This window comes from Balaenoptera musculus, chromosome 1, assembly GCF_009873245.2.
Source record: "Balaenoptera musculus isolate JJ_BM4_2016_0621 chromosome 1, mBalMus1.pri.v3, whole genome shotgun sequence".
NCBI classification, from domain to species: Eukaryota; Metazoa; Chordata; class Mammalia; order Artiodactyla; family Balaenopteridae; genus Balaenoptera; species Balaenoptera musculus.
This window is the reverse complement of record NC_045785.1, coordinates 116,060,227-116,073,031: the sequence shown is the minus strand read 5'-3', so window position 1 is coordinate 116,073,031 and position 12,805 is coordinate 116,060,227. Positions and strand designations below refer to the sequence as shown.

Here is a 12,805-nt window from a genome sequence, read left to right as displayed (position 1 = left end):
AACTTTCATACCAAAAAAAAAAAAAAAAAAAATCCGTAGAAGAAATGACATGATTAGAAAAGCATTGCTTGCATCACCTAATAAAAAACTGATTTAGCCAAAAGTCGTTAAAAGATGAAATGATGAAAGGTTGATGGGATCAACTTGAATAGAGCATTAGGCTGTTTCTCCCTGAAACACTGATCAATTTAGCATTGCTGAGAGTAGTATAATCAAACAATATGTGCCTCCTGATGAGGGTTGACAGATAAAATATGGGATGCCTAGTAAAATTTGATTTTCAGATAAACAATAATTTTTAATATAAGTATGACCCATACAATATTTGGGATATCCTTATCCTTAAAATGTTATTTGTTAGTTATTTAGTATTCAAATTTAGATAGGTGTCTTGTATATGTATGTGTTAAACCTGATAATCCTACTTGATGTAATGCAAAAGTTTAATATATATATATATTGTGTAGTTTAACATAGTTATATATATGGCTTAATATAGTATAATATAGTTTATAGCATATATATATATTTAATATAGTTTAATAAATTTAACTTGCATCTAATTAAGCCTTTGGAACTGACTTCCAATCTGCAGGAAACACAGGATATAGAAGAACAAATTTAATGGTACAATGAGTAAGTAGATATCCAGAAGATGAAACTTTGACCTGGTTTTTAAACATATCAATGAAATGAAAAAACAAAGATGGGTGGGTGGGGGTGGGGAGAACAGCAGAATGCTCTAGACCAAAGATGCTCAAATGAGGATGATTTTGCCCCTGGAGGATATTTGGCAATATTTAGGGACATTTTTGGTTTTCTCTAATGTAGTGGGGGGAGAGGAAATGATGCTACTAGCACCTAGTAGTTAGAGGTCAGGGGTGCTGCTAAACATCTTGTAACACATGCAACAATCTCCCTCCTCACTCCCCTCTCACCTTCCACACACACGACAAAGAATTGTTAGGCCCAAAATGTCAACAGTGCTGCTGTTGAGAAACTCTGATCTAGTCTAAAAAAACTTTAAAGATTTACCAACCACATGTAAAGCACAACGATCATGTGAATCTTGAAACCATACTATAATATGGAGCACTTCTATGATAGAAGGCAAGATAGCTATTTAAGAAGAATAATGTAGAAAATTTTTTTATTGATATGGGAAAGGTTCACAATACATTGCTAAGAGAAAAAACAGACTGGATATAAAGAAGTTTGTTTAACATACCCTCATGTTGCTAAAAAGGAGAAAGTGTTACAAAAATAAAAACCATCCCATTTTTGCCATAAACATAAGTGTGTGTGTGTAAACAGATATGAATGCATAGAAAAATGATCAGAAAACCAGTCATCAAAATGTTTATAGTGTTGATATTTCTAAGTTGGAGATCAGAAGTGATTGGTGTCTTATTTTTCCTTTCCTGTTTTTTCTATAATGAACATATATTACTTTTTTTAATCAGAGGGAAAATAGAATAATTTTAGAAAGAAAATTATTAGTCAAAGTTCAATATCTTTATGGCCATTCCCTTTTACATGGTAGAGCTAAAATGGTTTCTCAAACATCTCCCAAGGGTACAGAGACCATCTTGATGGAGAGGTCATGCTGAGCCAGAAACTCAACTTACTGGAGTGGAAAGGTACTGCTGTTTCATACTCTCTCCAGAATAAGCTGAGAATGAACCAAAGGGAGCACAAGGGATGGGTCTGAAAGTATCTTCTGTCCTTTCCAAACACAGGAGATGGACCTCTCTAAATGGGAGAATTAGGCTGAGATGTATGTCAGTGAGACATAAGGAAATAGGCTGTAGGCTGAAACTGGACAAGAGAAGCCCTGGCTCCTATAAACACTCTGCTTGCTCTGATCTTATTTGAATAACTTTCAGGAAGTTGGCTGCTCTCTAATCCTGAAAAAACAAAATTTAGGGTCTTCTCTTTGTAAACTTATCCAGTATATTTATGGTTGGCTAAAACTCAATGCAGTATTAGTTTGTGAAACCTCCAAAATCCCCCAAAGTGAGTAAGCAAATGAAAGCATCTCTCTCATCTACTACCCAAGTTCCTAACAAAGTCCTTGAGATAAGCTCTAGGGTTCTCTCATCCTTACCTTCTAAGTACCCTGGAGGGATTTTGAAACAGATGGTCCCAGGAGACTTGGGGTACAGGGATTTGCTCCTCTTGGGGAAAATAAATATCCAAAGCTCCTGAAATTTGGAGTTTAACAGACTGCATTTTTTTTCCTGGGCCACTTCCCAAGCCAAAGGAACAAATGCCCCCAGCCTAAGGAATATAGCAATAATTTGAGGTTCTCTTTGATACTAGAAGAGCTGAGTTTTTCTTAATTTGTGGGTTTTAGCTTTCCTTTTAAATGCCTCTTGAATACATGGTGTTTTCACCTGCTTCCTCTGAATAGAGTCAGCCTTCAATGTCTTTTAAAGATCACTATCTGGAAAGTGGCTCCTCCTTCTTATTGCTAAGGTCAGGCACAGCGAGTGGCTGTTGGCAGAACTAAATGAAAATGGAATGCTATGGTATTTTCCAAGACATTACTGTTTTCCCTCTATGGTTTGCAGTACTTTTTGGTTATATTGATTCTCTTGTTCATTAATATTACATTTTTTCATGCTCATCTTGCTGTGGTAATGGATTCAAGGACATGAAATTTAGCTGAGACATTATAATGATCTCGAAATATTTTAATTATTATCAGGTTGAAAAGGAAATAGAAGGTGGGATAATGTGGGGATATGGCAAGTTGCAGGGAGAGAGAAATTGAGTCAATAGGAAGTAACATTTTCTAAAAATTAGGGCCACTCAAAAATAGAATTGATGATCATATATGGATCTATGTAATGAGATAGTATGCACCATTAGAAATGAAAAGAGTGAGACAGATTTACAGTACCATTATGGAAAGTATTCAAGATATAATATTAACAGAAAAAAGCTAGTTGTAAATTGGTATGTGCAGTCTAATTCCATTTGTGTAAAGTTGAAATGATACAGAAATATACATAATTGTACAAAGAAATTTTCTAGACAGAAATAAACAAATTAAAACAAACAAACAAACATAAATCATGTTTACCTCTGGACCAGAGAATGCAAAGTACAGAAAGAGAAAACTAACTTTTCCGGTTATACCCTTCTATCCAGATGGCTTTTTTTCCCCCCTGAAGCATTTTTATAATATGAAAAGCCTAGTTTTATTTTTTAAATTTATTTATTATTTATTTATTATTTTATTATTTTTGGCTGTGTTGGGTCTTCGTTTCTGTGCGTGGGCTTTCTCAGGTTGTGGAAAGCGGGGGCCACTCTTCATCGCAGTGCGCGGGCCTCTCTTGTTGCGGAGCACAGGCTCCAGACGCGCAGGCTCAGTAGTTGTGGCTCACGGGCCTAGTTGCTCCGCGGCATGTGGGATCCTCCCAGACCAGGGCTCGAACCCGTGTCCCCTGCACTGGCAGGCAGACTCTCAACCACTGCGCCACCAGGGAAGCCCTAGTTTTATTTTTTTAAGTAAACTTAGTTTCTTTTAAAAAAAAACAAGGGAATGCTAACTTGTAAGATAATGAAATTCCAATCATTGGAAGCACTGAAGCAGAGTTTAGGGGCTATTTTTGAGGAGTGCTGTGCTTTTAAAATTACCTCCTAAATCTAAGGACCTATGATTCAGTTACATTTAAAGGACGTAAAGCTACCACAAACATGAATTTTTTCCACCTTGCTTCCAATTGGAAGCAAAGGCTTGGATAATGAAACGAATAAGATTAACCCCTTGCCTAGGACTGGTTGTCAGGTCTAAGCAGAAAATGATGCCTCTAGAAGGAAACACTTTTACTTTTTTTAGCATGGAGAGATATTTTTGGCTAAAGATCCAGAATCCAAGGAAACAGAAAGTGGTGTAAAGTGTTGCTTTTTTTCACTGACGTGAATTCCACACAAGGAGGCTGCCATTTTGTGTCAGTTATCATGCTCTTACCATCCTAGCGTTACCACTTATCAGTTCTTTGCCATCTTAAGGAGTCTCCGTTTTCCTGAGGGAGTGACGGGGGGGGGGGCGGGGGGAGATGGAATTGCAGGAATGTGTAAGCTCCATTCAATCTTTTCTCTTCTATAGCCTAGCTTTTTTTTTTTTTCATTCCCCTTCATATAGGTAGGATTGATTTTTCCAGTTACATAAGCTTTGAATTTTGTCTTGTTCAGTAATACATCATGAATCTCAGTTAAACAGAAGCGGTTAAAGATTAGTCAATCACCACATCTCAGAGGAAAAGGAACACATATTTTGCTCTACATTTTCTCTATATTTTGAAAATATTTTATATTTTTCTGCTTTGCAACATCTGCCCTCATTCAGCTACTTGCATCCCAATATAGTAATAGTTAGAAATGGTTCTGTCTTTATTTAAAATTTTAATATTTTGTTCATCTTGGATTGTTGCATTCATTTTTTTTTAATACTGCATTAAATCTAATTCATCTTGATTACTGAGATTTTTGTTTTTGTTTTTTTGGTTTTTTTGGGTTCTCCCTTAAATCCTGCACCCAAGGTGAGGCCTCACTAGCCACCTTCTATTTCCAGCCACTCTTCAGAAAGTTTTTCTTTTTACCAACTAACATCTTTCTTTAAAAACTGAAGATAATTTCCTCTGAATCTGGCCCTTGGGTACTCAAATTTCTATAAAATGCCTGTTCAGAGACTTTAAGTTAGTTGCACATTATATTGTCAACTTTTTCTTCTCCAAGGTAAATTAACCCATTACTTTCACCTTTTCTCCTCAATCCTCTGCAGCCTCATTAGAAAGTTCCATTTTGGAAAAGAATTTAACAGTTTTGTTTTTGTGTTTAGAAGAGAATAATTAAGAAGAAAATCTTGAATATATAGAAAGCATAAAAAGAAAATCAATTTAAGATAATTCATTACCCAGAAAAAAATATTTTTAGCATTTTGGTATATTTACTTCCAGGCTTTTTCAAAGGCATGTGTGCCATTGAATGTGTTTCCTTTCTTTGTTAATTCCTTTTTTCCTTTTCTTTATTTTTACCAAATTATGATCTATTTATCTATCTATGTATTATCTATCTAATGTATTTATCTATATCAGCCCTTTTAGACATATAATGGCTGCATAGTTGCCAGCAGATGGATATAATTTATTTAATCATTCCTGTATCCATTTACATTATTTTTGGTATTCATTATTATAAATAATATCATAAAAATTTCTTATATATATATCCTGATACATATCTCTGATTATTTCCTTAAAATAAATACTTGGAAGTAGAAATATCAAGCCAAGGAAAATGGACATGCATTGTCACTAATATGCTAATATTTCATATACTTATTTAGACAGGTCCAAATTTTTCCAGTTTTCACAATGTTTTTTAGTTTTTCCAAGTTTTTCCTAATATAATCTCATTCCCAGAATGAGGAAAATGCATTAATTCTTTTTAATAAAAGCAAAGCAAAACAAAAAATGTTTATTCTTCCTCATCAGCTTTGTAGTCATAATGCTTCTCAGGCAGTTGTGGTGCAGAACAAATTACACTGGCTTTAAAATTTACAAAGTGGATCAAGGACTTAATAATTTTGGACAGATCACCTAATCCTAGGTGTCTTTAGGTTCCCCATCTGCAAAATGGAGATAATTCTTACCTAACATATGGGATAGTTATGCTGTTACATAATATAGATAAAAACTCTTTATAAACTAAAAAGTGCCATAAAGGGCTATTATTGTTGTTGTTGTTATTATTATTAAACTTTTTTTATTAATGAGAACTTTCTGATCTTCAGTAACTCCCCAGTAGGGAATAGAGAGAGATGTGCAAACTGGTTTCCCCAAAGATACCTGTTTATAATTCTGAAGGAATCAGAGAAGAGTGTTCAGAGTCTAGTAGTGAGTCAAACTACCTGTGAAAATCCAAATCTAAGCACAAGGTAGAAAACACACAGAAATACACACCGTCCATGAGAACAGTTATGGTGTGGCACTAAGCAATTGAACTACACTACAGAGAGCTTGGATTGATCGGTTGTATTTAGTCCTGAGATTTTCTGGGCAAGAGGAGACTTGAGGTAAGTACTGAAAAAAAAATAGAGGAATGTGGCTTGTTAAAAAATAATGTGTATGTGTGTGGGAGACAGGGGCAGTCAAATTGGAAGCTATTCAATGATTTGTGAAAAGCGTTCATGAATGGTGCAAACAAGTGGAACAGAGAGAAAGCAAAAACTTATGTCTTGTTGGATCAGAGAGCATTGTCTTGTTTGGCAATTTAGCAGGGAAGATGTCTGAGAAGATGATAAAACTGTGCCTTAAAGAAAAGTAGAAGAGTTGTGGGCATAGTTGGAAAATTTGTTTTAGGTAAAAAATCTGAAACTGTAATCCATGAGAAAATTATTTCCAAATTTAACTATGGATTTCCTATTTCTTTAGCCTCAGTTTTCCCCAACACCAATGTCCTAAAACACCAGAAAACTTTTTCCACACTTGACATAGCCTTCCTTCCTTCTATCTTATCCCATCCCTATTCATTCTTTTGTATAAATCCCCATACATGAAATTGTTTCCTGATTGTGTTTTTCTTTTTTTTTTTAAATTTTTGAATTTTATTATTTTATACAGCAGGTTCTTATTAGTTATCCATTTTATACGTATTAGTGTATACATGTCAATCCCAATCTACCAATTCATCACACCACCACCCCACAACACCACTTTCCACCATTTGGTGTCCATACGTTTGTTCTGTACATCCATCTCTCAATTTCTGCCCTACAAACCAGTTCATCTGTACCATTTTTCTAGGTTCCACATATATGCGTTAATATACGATATTTGTTTTTCTCTTTCTGACTTACTTCACTCTGTATGACAGTCTCTAGATCCATCCACGTCTCTACAAATGACCCAATTTCATTCCTTTCTGTAGCTGAGTAATATTCCATTGTATATAGGTACCACATCTTTATCCATTCGTCTGTCAATGGGCATTTAGGTTGCTTCCATGACCTGGCTATGGTAAATAGTGCTGCAATGAACATTGGGGTGCATGTGTCTTTTTGAATTATGTTTTTTTCTGGGTATATGCCCAGTAGTGGGATTGCTGGGTTATATGGTAGTTCTATTTTTAGTTTTTTAAGGAACCTCCATACTATTCTCCATAATAGCTGTATCAATTTACATTCCCACCAACAGTGCAAGAGGATTCGCTTTTCTCCACACCCTCTCCAGCATTTGTTGTTTGTAGATTTTCTGATGATGCCCATTCAAACTGGTGTGAGTTGATACTTGATACCCCATTGTGGTTTTGATTTGCATTTCTCTAATAATTAGTGATGTTGAGCAGCTTTTCATGTGCTTCTTGGCCATCTGTATGTCTTCTTTGGAGAAATGTCTATTTAGGTCTTCTGCCCATTTTTTGATTGGGTTGTTTCTTTTTTTTAATATTGAGCTGCATAAGCTGTTTATATATTTTGGAGATTAATCCTTTGTCCGTTGATTCATTTGCAAATATTTTCTCCCATTCTGAGGGTTGTCTTTTCATCTTGTTTGTAGTTTCCTTTGCTTGGCAAAAACTTTTAAGTTTCATTAGGTCCCATATGTTTATTTTTGTTTTTATTTCCATTACTCTAGGAGGTGGATCAAAAAAGATCTTGCTGAGATTTATGTCAAAGAGTGTTCTTCCTATGTTTTCCTCTAAGAGTTTTATAGTGTCTCATCTTACATTTAGGTCTCTAATCCATTTTGAGTTTAATTTTGTGTATGGTGTTAGGGAGTGTTCTATTTCATTCTTTTACATGTAGCTGTCCAGTTTTCCCAGCACCACTTATTGAAGAGGCTGTCTTTTCTCCATTGTATATTCTTGCCTCCTTTGTCATAGATTAGGTGACCACAGGTGCGTGAATTTATATCTGGGCTTTCTATCCTGTTTCATTGATCTATATTTCTGTTTTTGTGACAGTACCATACTGTCTTGATTACTGTAGCTTTGTAGTATTGTCTGAAGTCAGGGAGTATGATTTCCCCAGCTCCATTTTTTCCCTCAAGACTGCTTTGGCTATTCGGGGTCTTTTGTGTCTCCATACATATTTGAAGATTTTTTGATCTAGCTCTGTAAAAAATGCCATTAGAAATTTGATAGAGATTGCATTGAATCTGTAGATTGCTTTGGGTAGTATAGTCATTTTCACAATATTGATTCTTCCAATTCAAGAACATGGTATATCTCTCCATCTGTTGGTATCATCTTTAATTTCTTTCATCATTGTCTTAAAGTTTTCTGCATACAGGTCTTTTGTCTCCTTAGTTAGGTTTAATCCTAGGTATTTTATTCTTTTTGTTACAATGGTAAACAGGAGTGTTTCCTTAATTTCTCTTTCAGATTTTTCATCATTAGTGTATAGGAATGTAAGAGATTTCTGTGCATTAATTTTGTATCCTGCAACTTTACCAAATTCATTGGTTAGCTCTAGTAGTTTTCTAGTGGCATCTTTAGGATTCTCTATGTATAGTATCATGTTATCTGCAAACAGTGACAGTTTTACTTCTTTTCCAATTTGTATTATTTTTATTTCTTTTCCTTCTCTGATTGCCGTGGCTAGGACTTCCAAAACTATGTTGAATAATAGTGGTGAGAGTGGACATCCTTGTCTTGTTCTTGATTTTAGAGGAAATGCTTTCAGTTTTTCACCATTGAAATGATGTTTGCTGTGGGTTTGTCATATATAGCCTTTATTATGTTGAGGTAGGTTCCCTCTATGCCCACTTTCTGGAGAGTTTTTATCATAAATTGATGTTGAATTTTGTTGAAAACTTTTTCTTCATCCATTGAAATGATCACATGGTTTCTATTCTTCAATTTGTTAATATGGTGTATCACATTGATTGATTTGCATATATTGAAGAATCCTTGCATCCCTGGGATATATCCCACTTGATCATGGTGTATGATCTTTTTAATGTGTTGTTGGATTCTGTTTGCTACTATTTTGTTGAGGATTTTTGCATCTATATTCATCAGTGATATGGGTCTGTAATTTTCTTTTTTGTAGTATCTTTGTCTGGTCTTGGTATCAGGGTGATGTTGGCCTCATAGAATGAGTTTGGGAGTGTTCCTTCCTCTGCAATTTTTTGGAAGAGTTTGAGGAGGATGTGTGTTAGCTCTTCTCTAAATGTTTGATAGAATTCACCTGTGAAGCCATCTGGTCCTGGACTTTTGTTTGTTGGAAGATTTTAAATCACAGTTTCACTTTCATTACTTGTGATTGGTCTCTTCATGTTTTCTATTTCTTCCGGGTTCAGTCTTGGAAGGTTATACCTTTCTAAGAATTTGTTCATTTCTTCCAGGCTGTCCATTTTATTTGCATAGGGTTGCTTGTAGTAATCTCTTAGGATGCTTTGTATTTTTGTGTTGTCTGTTGTAACTTCTCCTTTTTCATTTCTAATTTTATTGATTTCAGTCCTCTCCCTCTTTCTTGATGAATCTGGCTAATGGTTTATCAATTTTCTTTATCTTCTCAAAGAACCAGCTTTTAGTTCTATTGATCTTTGCTATTGTTTTCTTTGTTTCTATTTCTGCTCTGATCTTTATGATTCCTTTCCCTCTGCTAACTTTGGGTTTTGTTTGTTCTTCTTTCTCTAGTTCCTTTAGGTGTAAGGTTAGATTATTTATTTGAGATTTTTTCTTCTTTCTTGAGGTAGGCTTGTATTGCTATAAACTTCCCTCTTAGAACTGCTTTTGCTGCATCCCATAGGTTTTGGATTGTCGTCTTTTTGTTGTCATTTGTCTCTAGGTATTTTTTGATTTCTCCAGCGATCTCTTGGTTATTTAGTAACATACTGTTTAGCCTCCATGTGTTTGTGTTTTTTACTTTTTTTCCCTGCAATTGATTTCTAATCTCATAGTGTTGTGGTCAGAAAAGATGCTTGATATGATTTCAGTTTTCTTAAATTTACTGAGGCTTGATTTGTGACCCAAGATGTGATCTATCCTGAAGAATGTTCCATGAGCGCTTGAGAAGAAAGTGTAATCTGCTGTTTTTGGATGGAATGTCCTATCAATATCAATTAAATCTATCTGGTCTATTGTGTCATTTAAAGCTTCTGTTTCCTTATTAATTTTCTCTTTGGGTGATCTGTCCATTGCTGTAGGTTAGGTGTTAACCTCCCCCACTATTATTGTGTTACTATCGATTTCCTCTTTTACAGCTGTTAGCATTTGCGTTATGTATTGAGGTGCTCCTATGTTGGGTGAATATATATTTATAATTGTTATATTTTCTGCTTGGATTGATCCCTTGATCATTATGTAGTGTCCTTCCTTGACTCTTGTAACATTCTTTATTTTAAAGTCTATTTTATCTGATATGAGTATTGCTACTCCAGCTTTCTTTTGATTTCCATTTGCATGGAATATCTTTTTCCATCCCCTCACTTTCAGTCTGTATATGTCCCTAGGTCTGAAGTGGGTCTCTTGTAGACAGCATATATATGGGTCTTGTTTTTGTATCCTTTCAGCGAGCCTGTGTCTTTTGGTTGGAGCATTTAATCCATTCACGTTTAAGGTAATTATCGATATGTATGTTCCCATTACCATTTTCTTAATCGTTTTGGGTTTGTTTTTTAGGTCCTTTTCTTCTCTTGTGTTTCCCACTTAGAGAAGTTCCTTTAGCATTTGTTGTAAAGCTGGTTTGGTGGTGCTGAATTCTCTTAGCTTTTGTTTGTCTGTAAAGCTTTTGATTTCCCCATCGAATCTGAATGAGACCCTTGCTAGGTAGAGTAATCTTGGTTGTAGGTTCTTCCCTTTCATCACTTTAAATATGTCATGCCACTCCCTTCTGGCTTGTAGAATTTCTACTGAGAAATCAGCTGTTAACCTTATGGGAGTTCCCTTGTATGTTATTTGTCATTTTTCCTTTGTTGCTTTCAATAATTTTTGTTTGTCTTTAATTTTTGTCAATTTGATTGCTATGTGTCTCTGTGTGTTTCTCCTTGGGGTTATCCTGCCTGGGACTCTGTATTTCCTGGATTTGTGTGGCTATTTCCTTTCCCATGTTAGGGAAGTTTTTGACTATAATCTCTTCAGATATTTTCTCGGGTCCTTTCTCTCTCTCTTCTCCTTCTGGGACCCCTATAATGAGAATGTTGTTGCATTTAATGTTGTCCCAGAGGTCTCTTAGGCTGTCTTCATTTCTTTTCATTCTTTTTTCTTTATTCTCTTCCACCATTCGGTCTTCCAACTCACTTATCTGTTCTTCTGCCTTGGTTATTCTGCTATTCTGCTATTGCTTCCTTGTAGTGTATTTTTCATTTCAGTTATTGTATTGTTCATCTCTGTTTGTTTGTTCTTTAATTCTTCTAGCTCTTTGTTAAACATTTCTTGCATCTTCTCAATCTTTGCCTCCATTCTTTTTCTGAGGTCCTGGATCATCTTCACTATCATTATTCTGAATTCTTTTTCTGGAAGCTTGCCTATCTCCACTTCATTTAGTTGTTTTTCTGCAGTTTTGCCTTGTTCCTTCATCTGGTACATAGCCCTCTGCCTTTTCATCTTGTCTATCTTTCTGTGAATGTGGTTTTTGTTCCACAGCCTGCAGGATTGTATTTTTTCTTGCTTCTCTTGATTGTGTTTTTCTATCTTTTACTTATAGGTGAACAATAGTCCTCATTAACCAGACATCCATCTGGAGCAGATCCTTATTATTTCCGTCTCCTAGAATTCCCCTGCTCAAAGCACTGGACACTGATGTGTTCTGACTGCTTGGCCTAAGTCTCCAGCTTTTGGACATGGAATTTATCAATGAAGACTGAGAACCATGCAGTGGTGGGTGAATTTATTTTCTAGGGTTTTACCAGCTTTCATGAACACAGCTCATCCTATTTGTGGTATTTCTTACCTTATACCTTTTAACCTTGTCTGGCAATGTCATCATTGTGACAATTATCAGTATTGATCACCACCTTCACACACCCATGTACTTTTTTCTTACTATCCTTTCCACTTCAGAGACCTCGTACACATTGGTCATTGTACTCAGATGTTCTCCAGCCTTGTAAGCCTGAGCCAACACATCTCCTTGGCTGGCTGTGCCACCCAGATGTTCTTTTTTATCACTTTGGCCATCAACAAGTGCTTTCTACTCACAGCAATGGGATATGACCGCTATGTGGCCATCTGCAACCCCTTGAGGTACACAGTCATCATGAACAAGAGGGCGTGTGCCCAGCTGGTATGGGGGCCCTGCAGCATTGGGCTACTTGTGGCCACAATTCAGACTTCCTCTGTGTTCAGGCTGCCCTTTTGTGACAGAGAGACGGCCCATTATTTTTGTTACATCCGCCCAGTTATGAAACTCTCCTGTGCTGACACCACTATACGTGACATAATTAATTTCCTTGTCAGCTCACTCATTATTGTGGTGCCCATGGTTTTGGTCTTCATCTCCTATGTCCTCATCATCTCTACCATCCTCAAGATCACCTCTGCTGAGGGCCGGAAGAAGGCTTGTACCATCTGAACCTCCCACCTCACTGTGGTCATTCTCCACTACGGCTGTGCCTCCACTCCCTACCCCAAGCCCAAGTCAGAGATCATGAGGGATCAGGACCAGCTGATTTCAATGACTTACACTGTTTTTACTCCTCTCCTTAATCCTGTGGTGTATACTCTAAGGAACAAAGAGGTCAAGGATGCCCTTCACCGTGCTGTTGGCAAAAACCTCTTGCCTAGGATCTTTGGTAGCTTGATATATACCCTATCATACTGTGGGTATTTTTGTAATCACAAGAAAAATTGA

General features: G+C 36.0%; 1 pseudogene; it reads left to right on the top strand.

Annotated features, from left to right (window-relative positions):
* LOC118904374 overlaps positions 1-12,805 on the top strand; it is a 30,733-nt pseudogene extending 17,928 nt beyond the window's left edge.